Source organism: Biomphalaria glabrata, chromosome 5 (genome assembly GCF_947242115.1).
Source record: "Biomphalaria glabrata chromosome 5, xgBioGlab47.1, whole genome shotgun sequence".
NCBI lineage: Eukaryota > Metazoa > Mollusca > Gastropoda > Planorbidae > Biomphalaria > Biomphalaria glabrata.
Window position 1 is genome coordinate 37635499 of NC_074715.1, and position 15340 is coordinate 37650838.

At 39.2% G+C, this 15340-nt stretch overlaps 1 protein-coding gene across 5 annotated transcripts in view; it reads left to right on the plus strand.

Annotated features, from left to right (window-relative positions):
• The first annotated feature begins 4824 nt into the window (after positions 1–4824).
• Positions 4825–15340, plus strand: part of LOC106060125 (heparan sulfate glucosamine 3-O-sulfotransferase 5-like) — a 45826-nt gene continuing 35310 nt past the window's right edge. Inside the window, exons 1-2 of one of the 5 annotated variants that reach the window (XM_056029122.1) lie at positions 4825–5085; positions 6348–6465. The gene's annotated coding sequence lies outside the window, so the exon portion shown is untranslated. Of the gene's footprint in view, positions 5086–5890; positions 6466–15340 lie in introns of those variants that run through there. The other 4 variants (XM_056029121.1, XM_056029124.1, XM_056029120.1 and 1 more) reach the window with 4 other exon arrangements.

Consider the following 15340-nt stretch of genomic DNA (forward strand, 5'->3'; position numbering starts at 1 on the left):
GTGAGTGTTGGGGAGTGGTGTGTGAGTGTTGGGGAGTGGTGTGCGAATGATGGGGAGTGGTGTGTGAGTGTTGGGGAGTGGTGTGTGAGTGTTGGGGAGTGGTGTGTGAGTGTTGGGGAGTGGTGTGTGAGTGTTGGGGAGTGGTGTGTGAGTGTTGGGGAGTGGTGTGTGAGTGTTGGGGAGTGGTGTGTGAGTGTTGGGGAGTGGTGTGTGAGTGTTGGGGAGTGGTGTGTGAGTGTTGGGGAGTGGTGTGTGAGTGTTGGGGAGTGGTGTGTGAGTGTTGGGGAATGGTGTGCGAATGATGGGGAGTGGTGTGCGAGTGTTGGGGAGTGGTGTGTGAGTGTTGGGGAATGGTATGTGAGTGTTGGGGAGTGGTGTGTGAGTGTTGGGGAGTGGTGTGTGAGTGTTGGGGAGTGGTGTGTGAGTGTTGGGGAGTGGTGTGTGAGTGTTGGGGAGTGGTGTGTGAGTGTTGGGGAGTGGTGTGCGAGTGTTGGGGAGTGGTGTGTGAGTGTTGGGGAGTGGTGTGTGAGTGTTGGGGAGTGGTGTGTGAGTGTTGGGGAGTGGTGTGTGAGTGATGGGGAGTGGTGTGTGAGTGTTGGGGAGTGGTGTGCGAGTGTTGGGGAGTGGTGTGTGAGTGTTGGGGAGTGGTGTGTGAGTGTTGGGGAGTGGTGTGCGAGTGTTGGGGAGTGGTGTGCGAGTGTTGGGGAGTGGTGTGTGAGTGTTGGGGAGTGGTGTGTGAGTGTTGGGGAGTGGTGTGTGAGTGTTGGGGAGTGGTGTGTGAGTGTTGGGGAGTGGTGTGTGAGTGTTGGGGAGTGGTGTGTGAGTGTTGGGGAGTGGTGTGTGAGTGTTGGGGAGTGGTGTGTGAGTGTTGGGGAGTGGTGTGTGAGTGTTGGGGAGTGGTGTGTGAGTGTTGGGGAGTGGTGTGTGAGTGTTGGGGAGTGGTGTGTGAGTGTTGGGGAGTGGTGTGTGAGTGTTGGGGAGTGGTGTGTGAGTGTTGGGGAGTGGTGTGTGAGTGTTGGGGAGTGGTGTGTGAGTGTTGGGGAGTGGTGTGTGAGTGTTGGGGAGTGGTGTGCGAGTGTTGGGGAGTGGTGTGCAAGTGTTGGGGAGTGGTGTGTGAGTGTTTGGGAGTGGTGTGTGAGTGTTGGGGAGTGGTGTGCGAATGATGGGGAGTGGTGTGTGAGTGTTGGGGAGTGGTGTGCGAATGATGGGGAGTGGTGTGTGAGTGTTGGGGAGTGGTGTGCGAATGATGGGGAGTGGTGTGTGAGTGTTGGGGAGTGGTGTGCGAATGATGGGGAGTGGTGTGTGAGTGTTGGGGAGTGGTGTGTGAGTGTTGGGGAGTGGTGTGTGAGTGTTGGGGAGTGGTGTGTGAGTGTTGGGGAGTGGTGTGTGAATGTTGGGGAGTGGTGTGTGAGTGTTGGGGAGTGGTGTGTGAGTGTTGGGGAGTGGTGTGTGAGTGTTGGGGAGTGGTGTGTGAGTGTTGGGGAGTGGTGTGTGAGTGTTGGGGAGTGGTGTGTGAGTGTTGGGGAGTGGTGTGTGAGTGTTGGGGAGTGGTGTGTGAGTGTTGGGGAGTGGTGTATGAGTGTTGGGGAGTGGTGTGTGAATGTTGGGGAGTGGTGTGTGAGTGTTGGGGAGTGGTGTGTGAGTGTTGGGGAGTGGTGTGTGAGTGTTGGGGAGTGGTGTGTGAGTGTTGGGGAGTGGTGTGTGAGTGTTGGGGAGTGGTGTGCGAATGATGGGGAGTGGTGTGTGAGTGTTGGGGAGTGGTGTATGAGTGTTGGGGAGTGGTGTGTGAATGTTGGGGAGTGGTGTGTGAGTGTTGGGGAGTGGTGTGTGAGTGTTGGGGAGTGGTGTGTGAGTGTTGGGGAGTGGTGTGTGAGTGTTGGGGAGTGGTGTGTGAGTGTTGGGGAGTGGTGTGTGAGTGTTGGGGAGTGGTGTGTGAGTGTTGGGGAGTGGTGTGTGAGTGTTGGGGAGTGGTGTGTGAGTGTTGGGGAGTGGTGTGTGAGTGTTGGGGAGTGGTGTGTGAGTGTTGGGGAGTGGTGTGTGAGTGTTGGGGAGTGGTGTGTGAGTGTTGGGGAGTGGTGTGTGAGTGTTGGGGAGTGGTGTGTGAGTGTTGGGGAGTGGTGTGTGAGTGTTGGGGAGTGGTGTGTGAGTGTTGGGGAGTGGTGTGTGAGTGTTGGGGAGTGGTGTGTGAGTGTTGGGGAATGGTGTGTGAGTGTTGGGGAGTGGTGTGTGAGTGTTGGGGAGTGGTGTGTGAGTGTTGGGGAGTGGTGTGTGAGTGTTGGGGAGTGGTGTGTGAGTGTTGGGGAGTGGTGTGTGAGTGTTGGGGAGTGGTGTGTGAGTGTTGGGGAGTGGTGTGTGAGTGTTGGGGAGTGGTGTGTGAGTGTTGGGGAGTGGTGTGTGAGTGTTGGGGAGTGGTGTGTGAGTGTTGGGGAATGGTGTGTGAGTGTTGGGGAGTGGTGTGTGAGTGTTGGGGAGTGGTGTGTGAGTGTTGGGGAGTGGTGTGTGAGTGTTGGGGAGTGGTGTGCGAATGATGGGGAGTGGTGTGTGAGTGTTGGGGAGTGGTGTGTGAGTGTTGGGGAGTGGTGTGTGAGTGTTGGGGAGTGGTGTGTGAGTGTTGGGGAGTGGTGTGTGAGTGTTGGGGAGTGGTGTGTGAGTGTTGGGGAGTGGTGTGTGAGTGTTGGGGAGTGGTGTGTGAGTGTTGGGGAGTGGTGTGTGAGTGTTGGGGAGTGGTGTGTGAGTGTTGGGGAGTGGTGTGTGAGTGTTGGGGAGTGGTGTGTGAGTGTTGGGGAATGGTGTGCGAATGATGGGGAGTGGTGTGCGAGTGTTGGGGAGTGGTGTGTGAGTGTTGGGGAATGGTATGTGAGTGTTGGGGAGTGGTGTGTGAGTGTTGGGGAGTGGTGTGTGAGTGTTGGGGAGTGGTGTGTGAGTGTTGGGGAGTGGTGTGTGAATGTTGGGGAGTGGTGTGTGAGTGTTGGGGAGTGGTGTGTGAGTGTTGGGGAGTGGTGTGTGAGTGTTGGGGAGTGGTGTGTAAGTGTTGGGGAGTGGTGTGTGAGTGTTGGGGAGTGGTGTGTGAGTGTTGGGGAGTGGTGTGTGAGTGTTGGGGAGTGGTGTGTGAGTGTTGGGGAGTGGTGTGTGAATGTTGGGGAGTGGTGTGTGAGTGTTGGGGAGTGGTGTGTGAGTGTTGGGGAGTGGTGTGTAAGTGTTGGGGAGTGGTGTGTGAGTGTTGGGGAGTGGTGTGTGAGTGTTGGGGAGTGGTGTGTGAGTGTTGGGGAGTGGTGTGTGAGTGTTGGGGAGTGGTGTGCGAATGATGGGGAGTGGTGTGTGAGTGTTGGGGAGTGGTGTGTGAGTGTTGGGGAGTGGTGTGTGAGTGTTGGGGAGTGGTGTGTGAGTGTTGGGGAGTGGTGTGTGAGTGTTGGGGAGTGGTGTGTGAGTGTTGGGGAGTGGTGTGTGAGTGTTGGGGAGTGGTGTGTGAGTGTTGGGGAGTGGTGTGTGAGTGTTGGGGAGTGGTGTGTAAGTGTTGGGGAGTGGTGTGTGAATGTTGGGGAGTGGTGTGTGAGTGTTGGGGAGTGGTGTGTGAATGTTGGGGAGTGGTGTGTGAGTGTTGGGGAGTGGTGTGTGAGTGTTGGGGAGTGGTGTGTGAGTGTTGGGGAGTGGTGTGTGAGTGTTGGGGAGTGGTGTGTGAGTGTTGGGGAGTGGTGTGTGAGTGTTGGGGAGTGGTGTGCGAATGATGGGGAGTGGTGTGTGAGTGTTGGGGAGTGGTGTGTGAGTGTTGGGGAGTGGTGTGCGAATGATGGGGAGTGGTGTGTGAGTGTTGGGGAGTGGTGTGTGAATGATGGGGAGTGGTGTGTGAATGATGGGGAGTGGTGTGTGAATGATGGGGAGTGGTATGTGAACGATGGGGAGTGGTATGTGAATGATGGGGAGTGGTATGGGAATGATGTGGAGTGGTATGTGAATGATGGGGTGGTGGTGTGTGAATTATGGGAGTGGTGTTTGAATGATGGGGAGTGGTGTGTGAATTATGGGGAGTGGTGTGTTAATGATGGGGAGTGGTGTGTGAATGATGGGGGAAATGTTGAGGAGCGGAGGGTAAATAATTGATGGAGAGATGATGGTCGGTAGATAGATGCATGATGAAACAATCAAAATATACAAATACTTTTTTAAATGGGGAAAAACGTCACACTTACAACTGTATCTCAATAATTTATTGTTCGATATCAAACAAAATAATTAATTACCAATAATTAATTAATTGGTCCATTTTTTTTAATCAATTCATGTTTTGTTGGATACAATAAATAATAGTTTAAAGTTTCAACTGGATCCTAGCATGGGTGTGGGAGAAATGATGAATATGATTATTTAAGAGGATAAAATCCTACATAATTAGCCATATCTGTGAATACTGAAGGATTAATTTCCTTTGTTGGTATCAAACAAAATATTTAATTACCAATAATTAATTAATTCACTAATTGTTAAATTTGTTTATTGATTCATGAGTATTGTCTTCAACAAGGAATAATTGTTTTAAGTTTCAACTTGATCTGAGAATGGGGATGGAGAAATGTCGTGTTATAATTTTTTACCAGACTGACAGAGTGACTTGATACACGTTAAAATGGTGGATTGACTATCAAAATATTAACTGTCTTTATTGTTGAAAAGTTATTATGTTGAACTATCATGTTATTATTTGCATGAAGAACTCATGACGTGTTTTCACTCCACTTTGTCTCATTGTTAATGACTCAACCAACACGTTTTGGTTCCTGGTTCTTACAGGCTATAGTCAAGCAGAATAGTTTGTCTACTCACCTTTCTATCTCCTGTGTGATCACTCAACTAGTATGTAATCACACAACTATATTTACTTTAGAGTAGAGCAGCTAAGTATATCTACCCTGTATTCACTCAGTAACTATATGTGTATAGTGTGGACTGGAAAAATCCGAACATGTACTGTTGGGTTATAAAATACGTCACTATGTTTTAATAGCGAGTCTTCCTAAGCGAGATTTGTATCTTGAATGTTAATTTTTTTGTGTGGGGATGGTAGGGACAGATTTTCATGCATTTTAAAAGGTAATTACATTTTTTATAATAACTTTTATAAACTATCAATAACTGATTTATCTCATTTCTCAAAAAAAACGTACTCGTCTGTCGTATACATACAATAGCTACGCATTTATCACATAGGAATTTAATTTCTGTAAGCAACTGTTGCTAAGGTCAGTTGACCTGTATAGAGTTATTAGTTTCATGCAGTCTGTCCGCCCATCTCTCCGTCTGTCTTTCAACGTTTAGATCTGTAGCAAGTTCAAATAGCGGCAATGTTCATTTTCGCCTTTTGAAAGCAAATCCTTTTGTTGTGTTATTGAAATATACAAACCATTTCCTTCATACAAGTGCATGGACACAACAAGAATTAAAACTAACAGACTACCAGACAATGTCTTTTAGTTTATTCGTTCTCAGATTCCACGATGATAGTACGTTTTTAGATTCGATCTAGAAATCTTTTTATTCGGGAGACAAATTTCTGAAAGAAAAATCTAACTTATTGAAATGTAAACTTTCAACAATTCTTTTTTTTTTTACAAGATATCATGTGTATAACAAAATGTGTACATTGGAAAGATTTGAAAGTGGGTGTGAAATCAACAAACCCACCTGGGTTGTTGTGTGAATGAAGAAGCCTCTCTGAGGCGGGCGTCCAATAAATCCGTACGTCATCGTCTTCCAACCTGGTATTTACCTTCGCCTCCTGTCTCCCTTCGGTTGTACCCTCCTCTCTCTATTAGAATATGTGTTTTTTTTTTTGTTTTTGTTCTTTAAATATTTCTATTTTAATCTCCTTTTGTGTAAGAGCACGAGCAGTCTGCGTGACGTCAGATCCTGTTAGATGGTTTCTTTGGACGATGGGAGAAGGGATGGGTGGCAGGGAGGGAGGATTGGCGCGTGTGGGGGAGCTAGGGTGTAAACATCGATACAAAACGAAACCAAGCGACGTCCGTTACTGGTGCCGGTGGTCGATAACTTGTGGTAGATTTCATGTTCTTGTCAAACGTGAGAGTTTTGTATCTCTATATCGCTCACCACTTCGGTTCGATCCAAAAAGAGAAACAAAAAACAATATCAAGTAAAAGTATTTAATTTCCGCTTTTTTATTATTTCCCTTTTTAGGCTAGAGATGAAAATATAGAAACTAGAGCCACAAGCAAGTTTAGACTGATTGAAATAAAAAGGAAAAATATGGACTATGATCATTATTTAGTGGTTCAATGACTTTTTCTTTTATTCAAAAGATTAAAATTTTATCATTCTAAATGCCCGATATCAAGGTATCAAATAACTGATCAGACAATTGTGTGCAAGCAGTGCTGCTGCATAATTGTGGAGGCCTTGGAGAGTTGAGTACCTTGTCTCCGCCGTGCGCTGGGAGTAACTCGATATATACAGGTAAGGGAGATTGTTTATGTTGTTCTGGTGATGTTGTTGTTTCCAAATCTGTCGTCTGCTAGCTGTTTTCTTAGTGACATGATAGGCGTGCCGATCAATGAGCATAAATAATCTGACCTTTAATCTTCCACACACACATATATATATATACAGAGAGAGAGAGAGAGAGAGAAGTGTTGAAGTTTTAATTTTTTTACAATAGAAAATGTTTAGATTTCAATGCTACTGGTCCTCGTATCTTATTGCTAATCTTCTCTTATTTCAAACTATTTACTAAACCCTATCTTACTTAACAAGACATTCACTCTTTAGGGTCAGATTTAGTTAAAAATAAAGGTATTTTTTATATTAAAACTGATTGTACTCACAGTGACAGTTGTAAGAAGAAAAGCAGACATTTCAAAAGCAACAAGTTTTCAATTGTTACAGACTCACAGGAAACATATTTTAATATTTATTGTATAATATACTAATACAAATATGGACATACTTTCGGAAGTCCATTGCGGTATTTACATACAGTCTGAGAGGTTCCATGAATGGTTTACTTTGGAAAACCTTTTTCCTGCACATTGAGACAGGTGGATATGTCTTCAAAGCATAGACATTCTTACTCAATAAAATAAGGCACGCATTTCCAAACCATAAGTAGCTGTGATATAAGTAGATGTATAAGTATCAGTGGAATATGCATAAGTACTTAGTGATTGATTGTCTAACTTTTAACTGCTAATAAATTAATAATAAACGTTAAAATACAAGAAAAGTAATAACTTTTCCCCATATTGAAAAACGTGCCGGTACGTATACCGTCACAATAAAGCACTTTATATATATATATATGGAAAATCCCCAATATATGCTATATATTTCTTAAAACAAGAAAAACATTTTTTAGCGGCCCCCGTAAGGGGAAAAAGCCGCTATTAGGTTTGTGCAAAATGTCCGTCTGTCCGTCTGTCCGTCTGTCACACTCAGATCTCGAAAACTAGAAGAGATATGAAAAATATTATTTCATCATTAAATCCAGCTTGAAAAGTTTAGGTGCAACGGCTACTTTTGGTTTTCTAAAAGCAAACCGTTTAATTTATAAAATTAATTATGCAAGCGATTTTTTCATAAAAATACACCAATTCTAAAACAATTACGTAAATGTAAGGGAGGCAATGTTACAATATGCTAACAAAGATGGACAATTTTTGTGTATTTTCAGTATCACTAAGTCAAATATATTTTTAAAATGTACAGGAAATGTTTACAACAAATACAAATAATAGTTAAAGACGTTTTTTCTGGTCAACTAGCTGCTAAAATTAAAAGAAAACATTTCTGTTTGTTTATAAAGGCTAATAATGCACTTTGTATGTAAATATCACGCACATTTTTTTAAATGGACTTTTTATGCAGCGATTTTCGTGCAGTAGCGTAACGTCGCAACATGATCAGGTGCTAAACCAATTCCTTAAACTTTTTTTAAAAATCAGATTTTATTTATTTTTTGTTTAGTGCCCCCATCCGAATAAAAGAAGCTTATTTTTGTGCGTTTTGTCTGTTGGTCGGTCTGTCCGTCACGATTAGATTTAAAAAACTAGAACTCTAAAAGCTATTGAAAATCTGATTTACCCTTTAATGTTCCTCCCATAACATCTCAATAGTTTTAAGTATCTAAAATTGATTGTTCCGGATTTTTTTGTGCAAAACTAATCAACGCCAACAAATGTTTGTTTGCTCTTCTAACTTATATTACATTCAATTTCCATGCTTAAACGTTGCAAAAACACATTATCAATAATATGTTGTTCCGTTTTTTATGTAAATAGCATATTAATGCTAAATCAAAATCTCTATACTGACTTATATTTCATTAAGTGTAAAAATGTTCCGGATATTGTTTTATAAAACATGAATTATGCCTAATGATTGTTTGAAATCGCATAAGGCTTTTAAAAAAAGTAATTTACTAGAATTGATTACTGAAAATTACTTTTTAGACATTTAATTTTCTTGTAAAACATAACATAGAAGTTTTGTAATCGATAAAGAAAGTTCCGGATTTTGTTTCTTACAAATCGTCGCCAGAAATTTCCGAATTTATTTAAAAATCTACTAACGCCAAATAATTGTTTGAACTCCCTCTTCTAATTAATAAACAAATAATCTTCTCATTTACGAAATAATGTTTTTACGGATTTTTATGAAAAATATTTTAACTCACTACTCTCTTACAGTACATTTAACTTTCTACCTTAAACATTAAAATATCTAATTATCGTTAATATTATGTTCCGATTTTTAAGGAAAACAGAATCCAAACACCAAAGTAAGGTATGAAAATCTCTCCACGTGGCTGTAGTACATCTAATTTTTATACGAGACCATCCGAAAAATTTAATTAACGGTATTACATTTATCTGAAATTCTCTTTTTCTTTTACTATTTATACAAACATCCGGAACAATCTATTATATAAACTTTTCAATTGTGTTCATACCTAAAAATTATTGCGATGTTTTGAAACGTAAAATAAAGGTTAATCAATTTTTAATAACTTTTAGTTGTTTTTTTATATCAAGATAACGGACAGACCGACTGACAGACAAAACGCAAAAACAATGTGGCTTTGATCCTTTTTAAATAATATCTATTAGAACTCAGTGCACCAATGTCTATGAACCCTCGTTAAATATCTCGTGTAAATAAAGACATTTTTTTTTATGGTACCGGTACTAGCCTATTGTGACGTAGTGTTTTTTTTTTCCTTTGACGTCACATGGAATGAATTCTTTAAATGAAATGCTAAAAGAACGCACTCGGTGCACCAATGTCTATGAACACTCGAGAAATGGCCCTTGTTGATAAAGGTGATTTTTAGTCTAGCTAGGCCTTGTGACGTAGTGTTTTATTTTTCCTTTGACGTCATATGGAATGAATTCTTTAAATGAAATGCTAAAAGAACGCACTCGGTGCACCAATGTCTATGAATACTCGATAAAAGGCTCGTAATGATGAAGGCGATTTTTATTCTAGCTAGGCGTGTGACGTAGTGTTTTTTTTCCTTTGACGTCATATGGAATGAATTCTTTAAATGAAATGCTTAAAGAACGCACTCGGTGCACCAAAGTCTATGAACACTCGATAAATGGCTCTTATAGATGAAGGCGATTTTTAGTCTAGCTAGGCCGTGTGACGTAGTGTTTTTTTTTCCCTCTGACGTTATATGGAATTAATTCTTCAAATGAAATGAAAAAAGAACTCGGTATAGTAATGTTTATTGAGCCTCGTTATGTGACTCGCGTTTAAAAAAGGAATGATATCTTGATTTAGATCTAATCTAGATTTTTTAAACTAGATCTAGATTTTTATTACAGTATATCTAGATCTGGATTTATATTCTAATTAAAATTATTTTAGAGTCTAGATCTAGAATTTCTAGATCTAGTTTAGACTAAAATAGACTAGATTAAGATGTAGAATTTCAATTTCTAAACTTAAAGTGTAAAAAAAAAAGTGTAGATTTTCATTTCCAAACGTTTTGATCAATATTGTAATGTTTTAATATACTAAAACTAATCTACTATTTTTTATTAAATTTAAATTTAAATTTACGGCAAATGAATCTTTGAAACATTATTACTTTTGACCATCGGATGGCTGCCTGGTCGTGCGGTTTGCGCGCTGGACTGTCGTTCAGATTTATGGATGGCCCAGGGTTCAAACCCTGCCCGCTCCCATCCCCCGTCGTCCTGCGGGAGGTTTGGACTAGGAAGTAATTATCTTCAACTCTGAAGGAACATCCGAAACGTGTAAAACATTTTACATCAAAATTAAATCACCTCTTGAATATTATTTGCGAATATGCAGATCCGACAGGGATCCGACTTCGAGGGGGGCCGCCTCTGAGTTTGTGTAACACAAACTCTCTTTGTAATCTTGTTAAAATACTTTTTTAAAAAGCTTTTTATTAAGCTTAGTTGTTTCAATTAGTTTGGATCAGCCATGTAATTACATGTGTAATGTAAATCTGTGCAATTAATTTTTTTTTTACCAATTGTTTTTGTGTAGCGCAATTTCATGCTTTCTCAATACGCTATGATCCTATCACTTGTCTGGACCCGTTGGAAAGGGGGAAGGGGAGGAAGAAGGGGGTATCTGGGTGATCGCTTTTTCAATAAAGAGAGGCCTATATTTTGCAGATATTTAACGTATAAAGCTATAACTGTCCTATTACTACTACCGATGGTGGCGAGTGGAGAAGTATATTGGTTATCTAACTTTTAAACATTAAACTTAGTGTTACTAGCAAGCTGAGTTCTGCTTTGTGTTCTCTGTCTAGTTTGCTTTGATTTTTGCTGTCCAATTATTTCCAATTCAATGTAGTCTAGAAATATACCAATAGTTTAGCTCTAAATTTACAATAAGTTTAAAATGATCAAAGGAGTTGGCAGATTCAAAGGGAGATGAAATAAAGATAAATCTTCAATGAGTGTAAGAGTTGTGTACCCTGTCACTTTGAGACTAATGGTCAACAGCAGCAGTGCAATTCTTCATTCAATTATCTCCACAGTTTGTCGACTTAAATCTCAACAAAAACTTAATTTGATGGAGGAACTTGTTAATTCTGTAATGTTGGCAGACACACGGAGGAAGTATCAATAATAGATGTGATAGACGAGTGCCAAGAAGTGAATGGACAATCACTCACCCCACGGCAATGTCAACTTTCTTTTTGCAAACAATGTTCAGGTCTTCTTTTTTCTTGTCTCTTTGTTCGTGTTTGATTTCACCAAGTCATAAGGCTTTACAATAGATTAAGAAACATTTGCTGTCCTTAAGATGTATGCCCGAAGTTTCTTTGACCTGGAGAATACCTTTGAAGCAGATAAAATGATACATACGTGTGATAAATCAAAAGAATTGCGTAAAACAAAACATGGAACTGTTCAAAGCATTTTTGTGTTTTTTAAATTTTTTAGACTCTTGATGACAGAAGCAGCGATTGATTGCCAAAGATTGTTTAAAAGTTTGGTTGCATTCCAAAGTTCCTACCAATGTTTCAAGAGATGGGAAAAGGAGCGCTAGTGACACCAGCACTTTGATAGTTCGCTTACAACCAAGACACAACACAAACTTCCAAGAGCAGAAAACAGTCTCATTAGCTATGTAAACGATGGTCGAGTACGCCGACATTAAAATTACGCAATCTCCTTAAAGACAATGACATAGTTCTTAGCGTCTTCTAGTACCGTTTTTCAGAATGAGTTTCAAAATCGTGTTTTAATCGTATTGAATGTAATATTAGTTTTTGTGGAGTTGTTGTTGTTATTAAATCAGAGCACAGTTGGAAATACTGATGCACGATTAGATCATTTCTTATTCCAATTAATATGTCTATGACTATCTGGCCTATAGGCTTTGTGTCACACTGTATCCCATGAGGGTTCCAGTTTGAACCCTATGATCCTACAGGAAATTTAGACCATGAAGGAACAATGCAACATTAAAAAATTGAATTGAAATAAATAAAACAAATGCAACAAAACATCATGTTTAGAACAAAATATAAATAACTAAAACAGCTCTTATTTTTTATAAAAGATTATCCTACACATAGTGTTATTTTATTTCTTTATGTTTTACTGCAGATATTAAATCCACTCAACTTTGTGTGACATTAGAATTGGAAATGACTTTGTATTGATAACATGATTAGTCTTAGTTTTTTTTACCGTAAAGCGCATAGTTCAGAGGTCACTGGGTGTTGAGACATAGAAGAGAATGCTTTCTTTATTTCAATCCGTTCTTTATGGGGATAGTTTTAAACTACTGACTACTTTAAATTCCAAACATCATCTGTTATTTGATCACGACTATTGATCTAGTCCAAGCTGATTTATAAGACAGAAAATTGTCTGCTCTTAGTCTTTAGTCCAGCACGCGCCTTGGTCTAAGTTGGCAGAGGACTTGTTCTCAAAAAATATAAATGATCAGGTGAGGGCAAGGAAAGAGACAGATTTAAAGATATTTGTTTTCTTGAACAATTTAAAAAAACAACACTTTGCTGCAAAGCATTCGTGTGACGTCCTAGTGGGTTAGACTCAAGGATAATATGTGTGTGTGTGCACCTCATATGTTACATCTTCAAACTCCACGCCAACAGCTTTGTCTTTGCTAACATGATTCATCTTCATTTTCTGTCATTCTTTTTATATTGTTAAATCGTTTTAGCTCAAAGTTTATCTTAAAAGCAAGTTGTTGCCACTTTTAAATGTAAAACCCTACATTACTTTTTTCTCTTCCATTCACATGGATTTAGCGCTTGCAATGTTTATTATTTTATTTTTATTATCAAGTAAGTATGCACACAGCTATAAACTATTTTAAATGTAAAAAAAAACTTGTAAGGGAGGTGATTTTATAACACCACAAATTGCGATCGCACATTGGATAACATAAACCAAATGACATGTATATGACATTTGTACAATGTTGCAGACATACTCCAGGAACCAGCCTACTAAGTACTCTTGTAAACTGACACATCAATAGATTGTATTCTCTTATAATACCAGGAAATTTTAAACCTTAAAAACTTGCAACTTCGAATTATTTCTTGAAAATAAAAACCTAATAAGTTTAGCAACAATAGGAGTATAGATATAATTTATATACATTGTTAATACGACGCTAGCTAGATTAATTGTCGAGATACAGATTTATAATTGTTCAAAATTTTTTCTTTATTTTAACCAGCCAGAAATGTATTGATTTGTCGCGAGTCAAACCCGTTTAGTTTATTCACGTAGCCTGGGATTATGTTTTTTTTTTGTTTTGTTTTGTTTGGGAAGCATGGAGGCGTTGAGATAAAAAAAAAAGAGGTTTGCGACATCGTCAACTGAATTGTTTTAAATAGCCATTGATTTAAAGGTTTGAACTTGTCATGGATTCATAGTATTTTTTTATCCTAAGGTCCATAGAGAAACGTAATTGCTCTTTGCCTTTTCAAGAATTTTAAATCTAACTTAACATTGAGATGAATTGTTTCCTTGTTATTCATGCCAATGAAGTTTTTAATAGGCTGCTATGAAACAGTTCTGACGTTGTATTGTTACTCGCCCTGTGGAGATTTCCCTGCTAAATGTTATTCGCAGTAATCTTCTCTTTGTTTACATTTACAGAGGGGAAAAAATAAGGTTTCAAAAATGTAAAGTGTATCAATCCTCTGCACACCGGATGCACCAAAAATGCTTACTATTAAATGGATTTGTCTCCATTTTATGAAAATATCCAATAGCGTTTTCATTGAAGTTTATATGACTGGAATTAAATTCTATTAGCACGTGTCCTGTACAAAATGTTGAAAGCGCAGTATCTATAGTACTGTAAATGATTGGTGCTTCACTTGGCATTTGTTACATCAAACAAAAAATTAAAAGCTAATCTCAACTCTGAGGCTGCAGAGAAAAATCATATCACTGTGACGTAAAAGAACAAGTTTGAAGCTCATATTCCTACGTTAGACTTGTGAGGTTTAAAAAAAATGTTCAGATGAGATTGAGTTACTAAGCAAAGAAAATAAATTATTGAAATGTCTATTTTTAAAAACATCCTTTATTATTTTGTCTCACACCCGTTCTGTTACAAACTTTAAGCAGTGAAAAATCGAACAAACTTCATAGAAACAGCTATCGCTGTGGCTGCAATGCATTGTGGACCCACCAAGTAAGCAACATGAAAAGACGCGGTATCGATGTTAAATATCGACAGTGTGTAAGAGAACAAAATGAAAATGAAACTTTGGCAGAAGGCAAAGGTTCCTCTGACTGGTCATCACATTATGTTGTCGTGTAATTGACATCAGTAATTTGACACAGAATGGCCTTTGGCTTTCTATTGGCTCCGAGTTAGCAGACGATACTGTCTCCCTTGGTAATGTATGTAGGTGTCAAAATACGGACGCCATCAGATATTAATAGACAATCTCAGATTTCCAGAAACGAGGGAAGAGATTTGGGAGTGAAGGCTATTTTTGGAACGATTGTAGCCCGCTAGAGATAAGAAGCACTTCTGCTGTATTCAATACAATATACATCTATCCTTATTGATTCATTTAGTCGAGACATTGATTTGTCCGTTTTAAAACATCTTGACAAAATGAATATTAGTATAGCTTTTAATGGTTGTAACATTTGTAAGTAGGGATCATTATAAACGCTTGGTTGTAACTCGATGCAGCCTTCATATAAGACGAACAGCCAAGTTTGAGGATCAAGGTGGATCTTTAGAATAAACGTTAATAATAATGTACAAATACAAAACATGAAAAACATTTGTTAAAAATTAAAAAAAAAAAGACAACACCTTCTTTATGCAAAGTATTGTTTTTCTCTTAAAAATTAATGAGTGTTACATTTAAAAAAACAAAGGTACTTTTTTCTATCCCAACCCCTCCCCCATCTGCCCGAGAAAGACTCCTGGTGAAGTGAATGTATACATTCAGTACACTTTATAATAGTTCAATGATAAGCATTTAGATCTAGACTTGGACATGAATTTATTAAACTCTTGAATCAATAAAGCCTTGCATTCCCGAAAGGGATAATCCTTTCAAAACCGATGTTGGATCTAGACCTAGAATCCTAGATCTAGATCTCTAGCCAAATTTAAATTTATTTTTTTTTTTTTTTACTTAAAAAATGATAAGAGACAAATTAGAGTTTTCCCCTCCTATAGGAATTCTTTTCTCAGCGATATACATAAACTGTTAAATTTCTAGAAAAATCGTTAGAGCCGTTATTCATCCGCCCTCCGTGAAGTTCTGACTTGAATAGAGGCATTGTAAACATATTAAAAACAAATCATTAAAAAGACAATTACA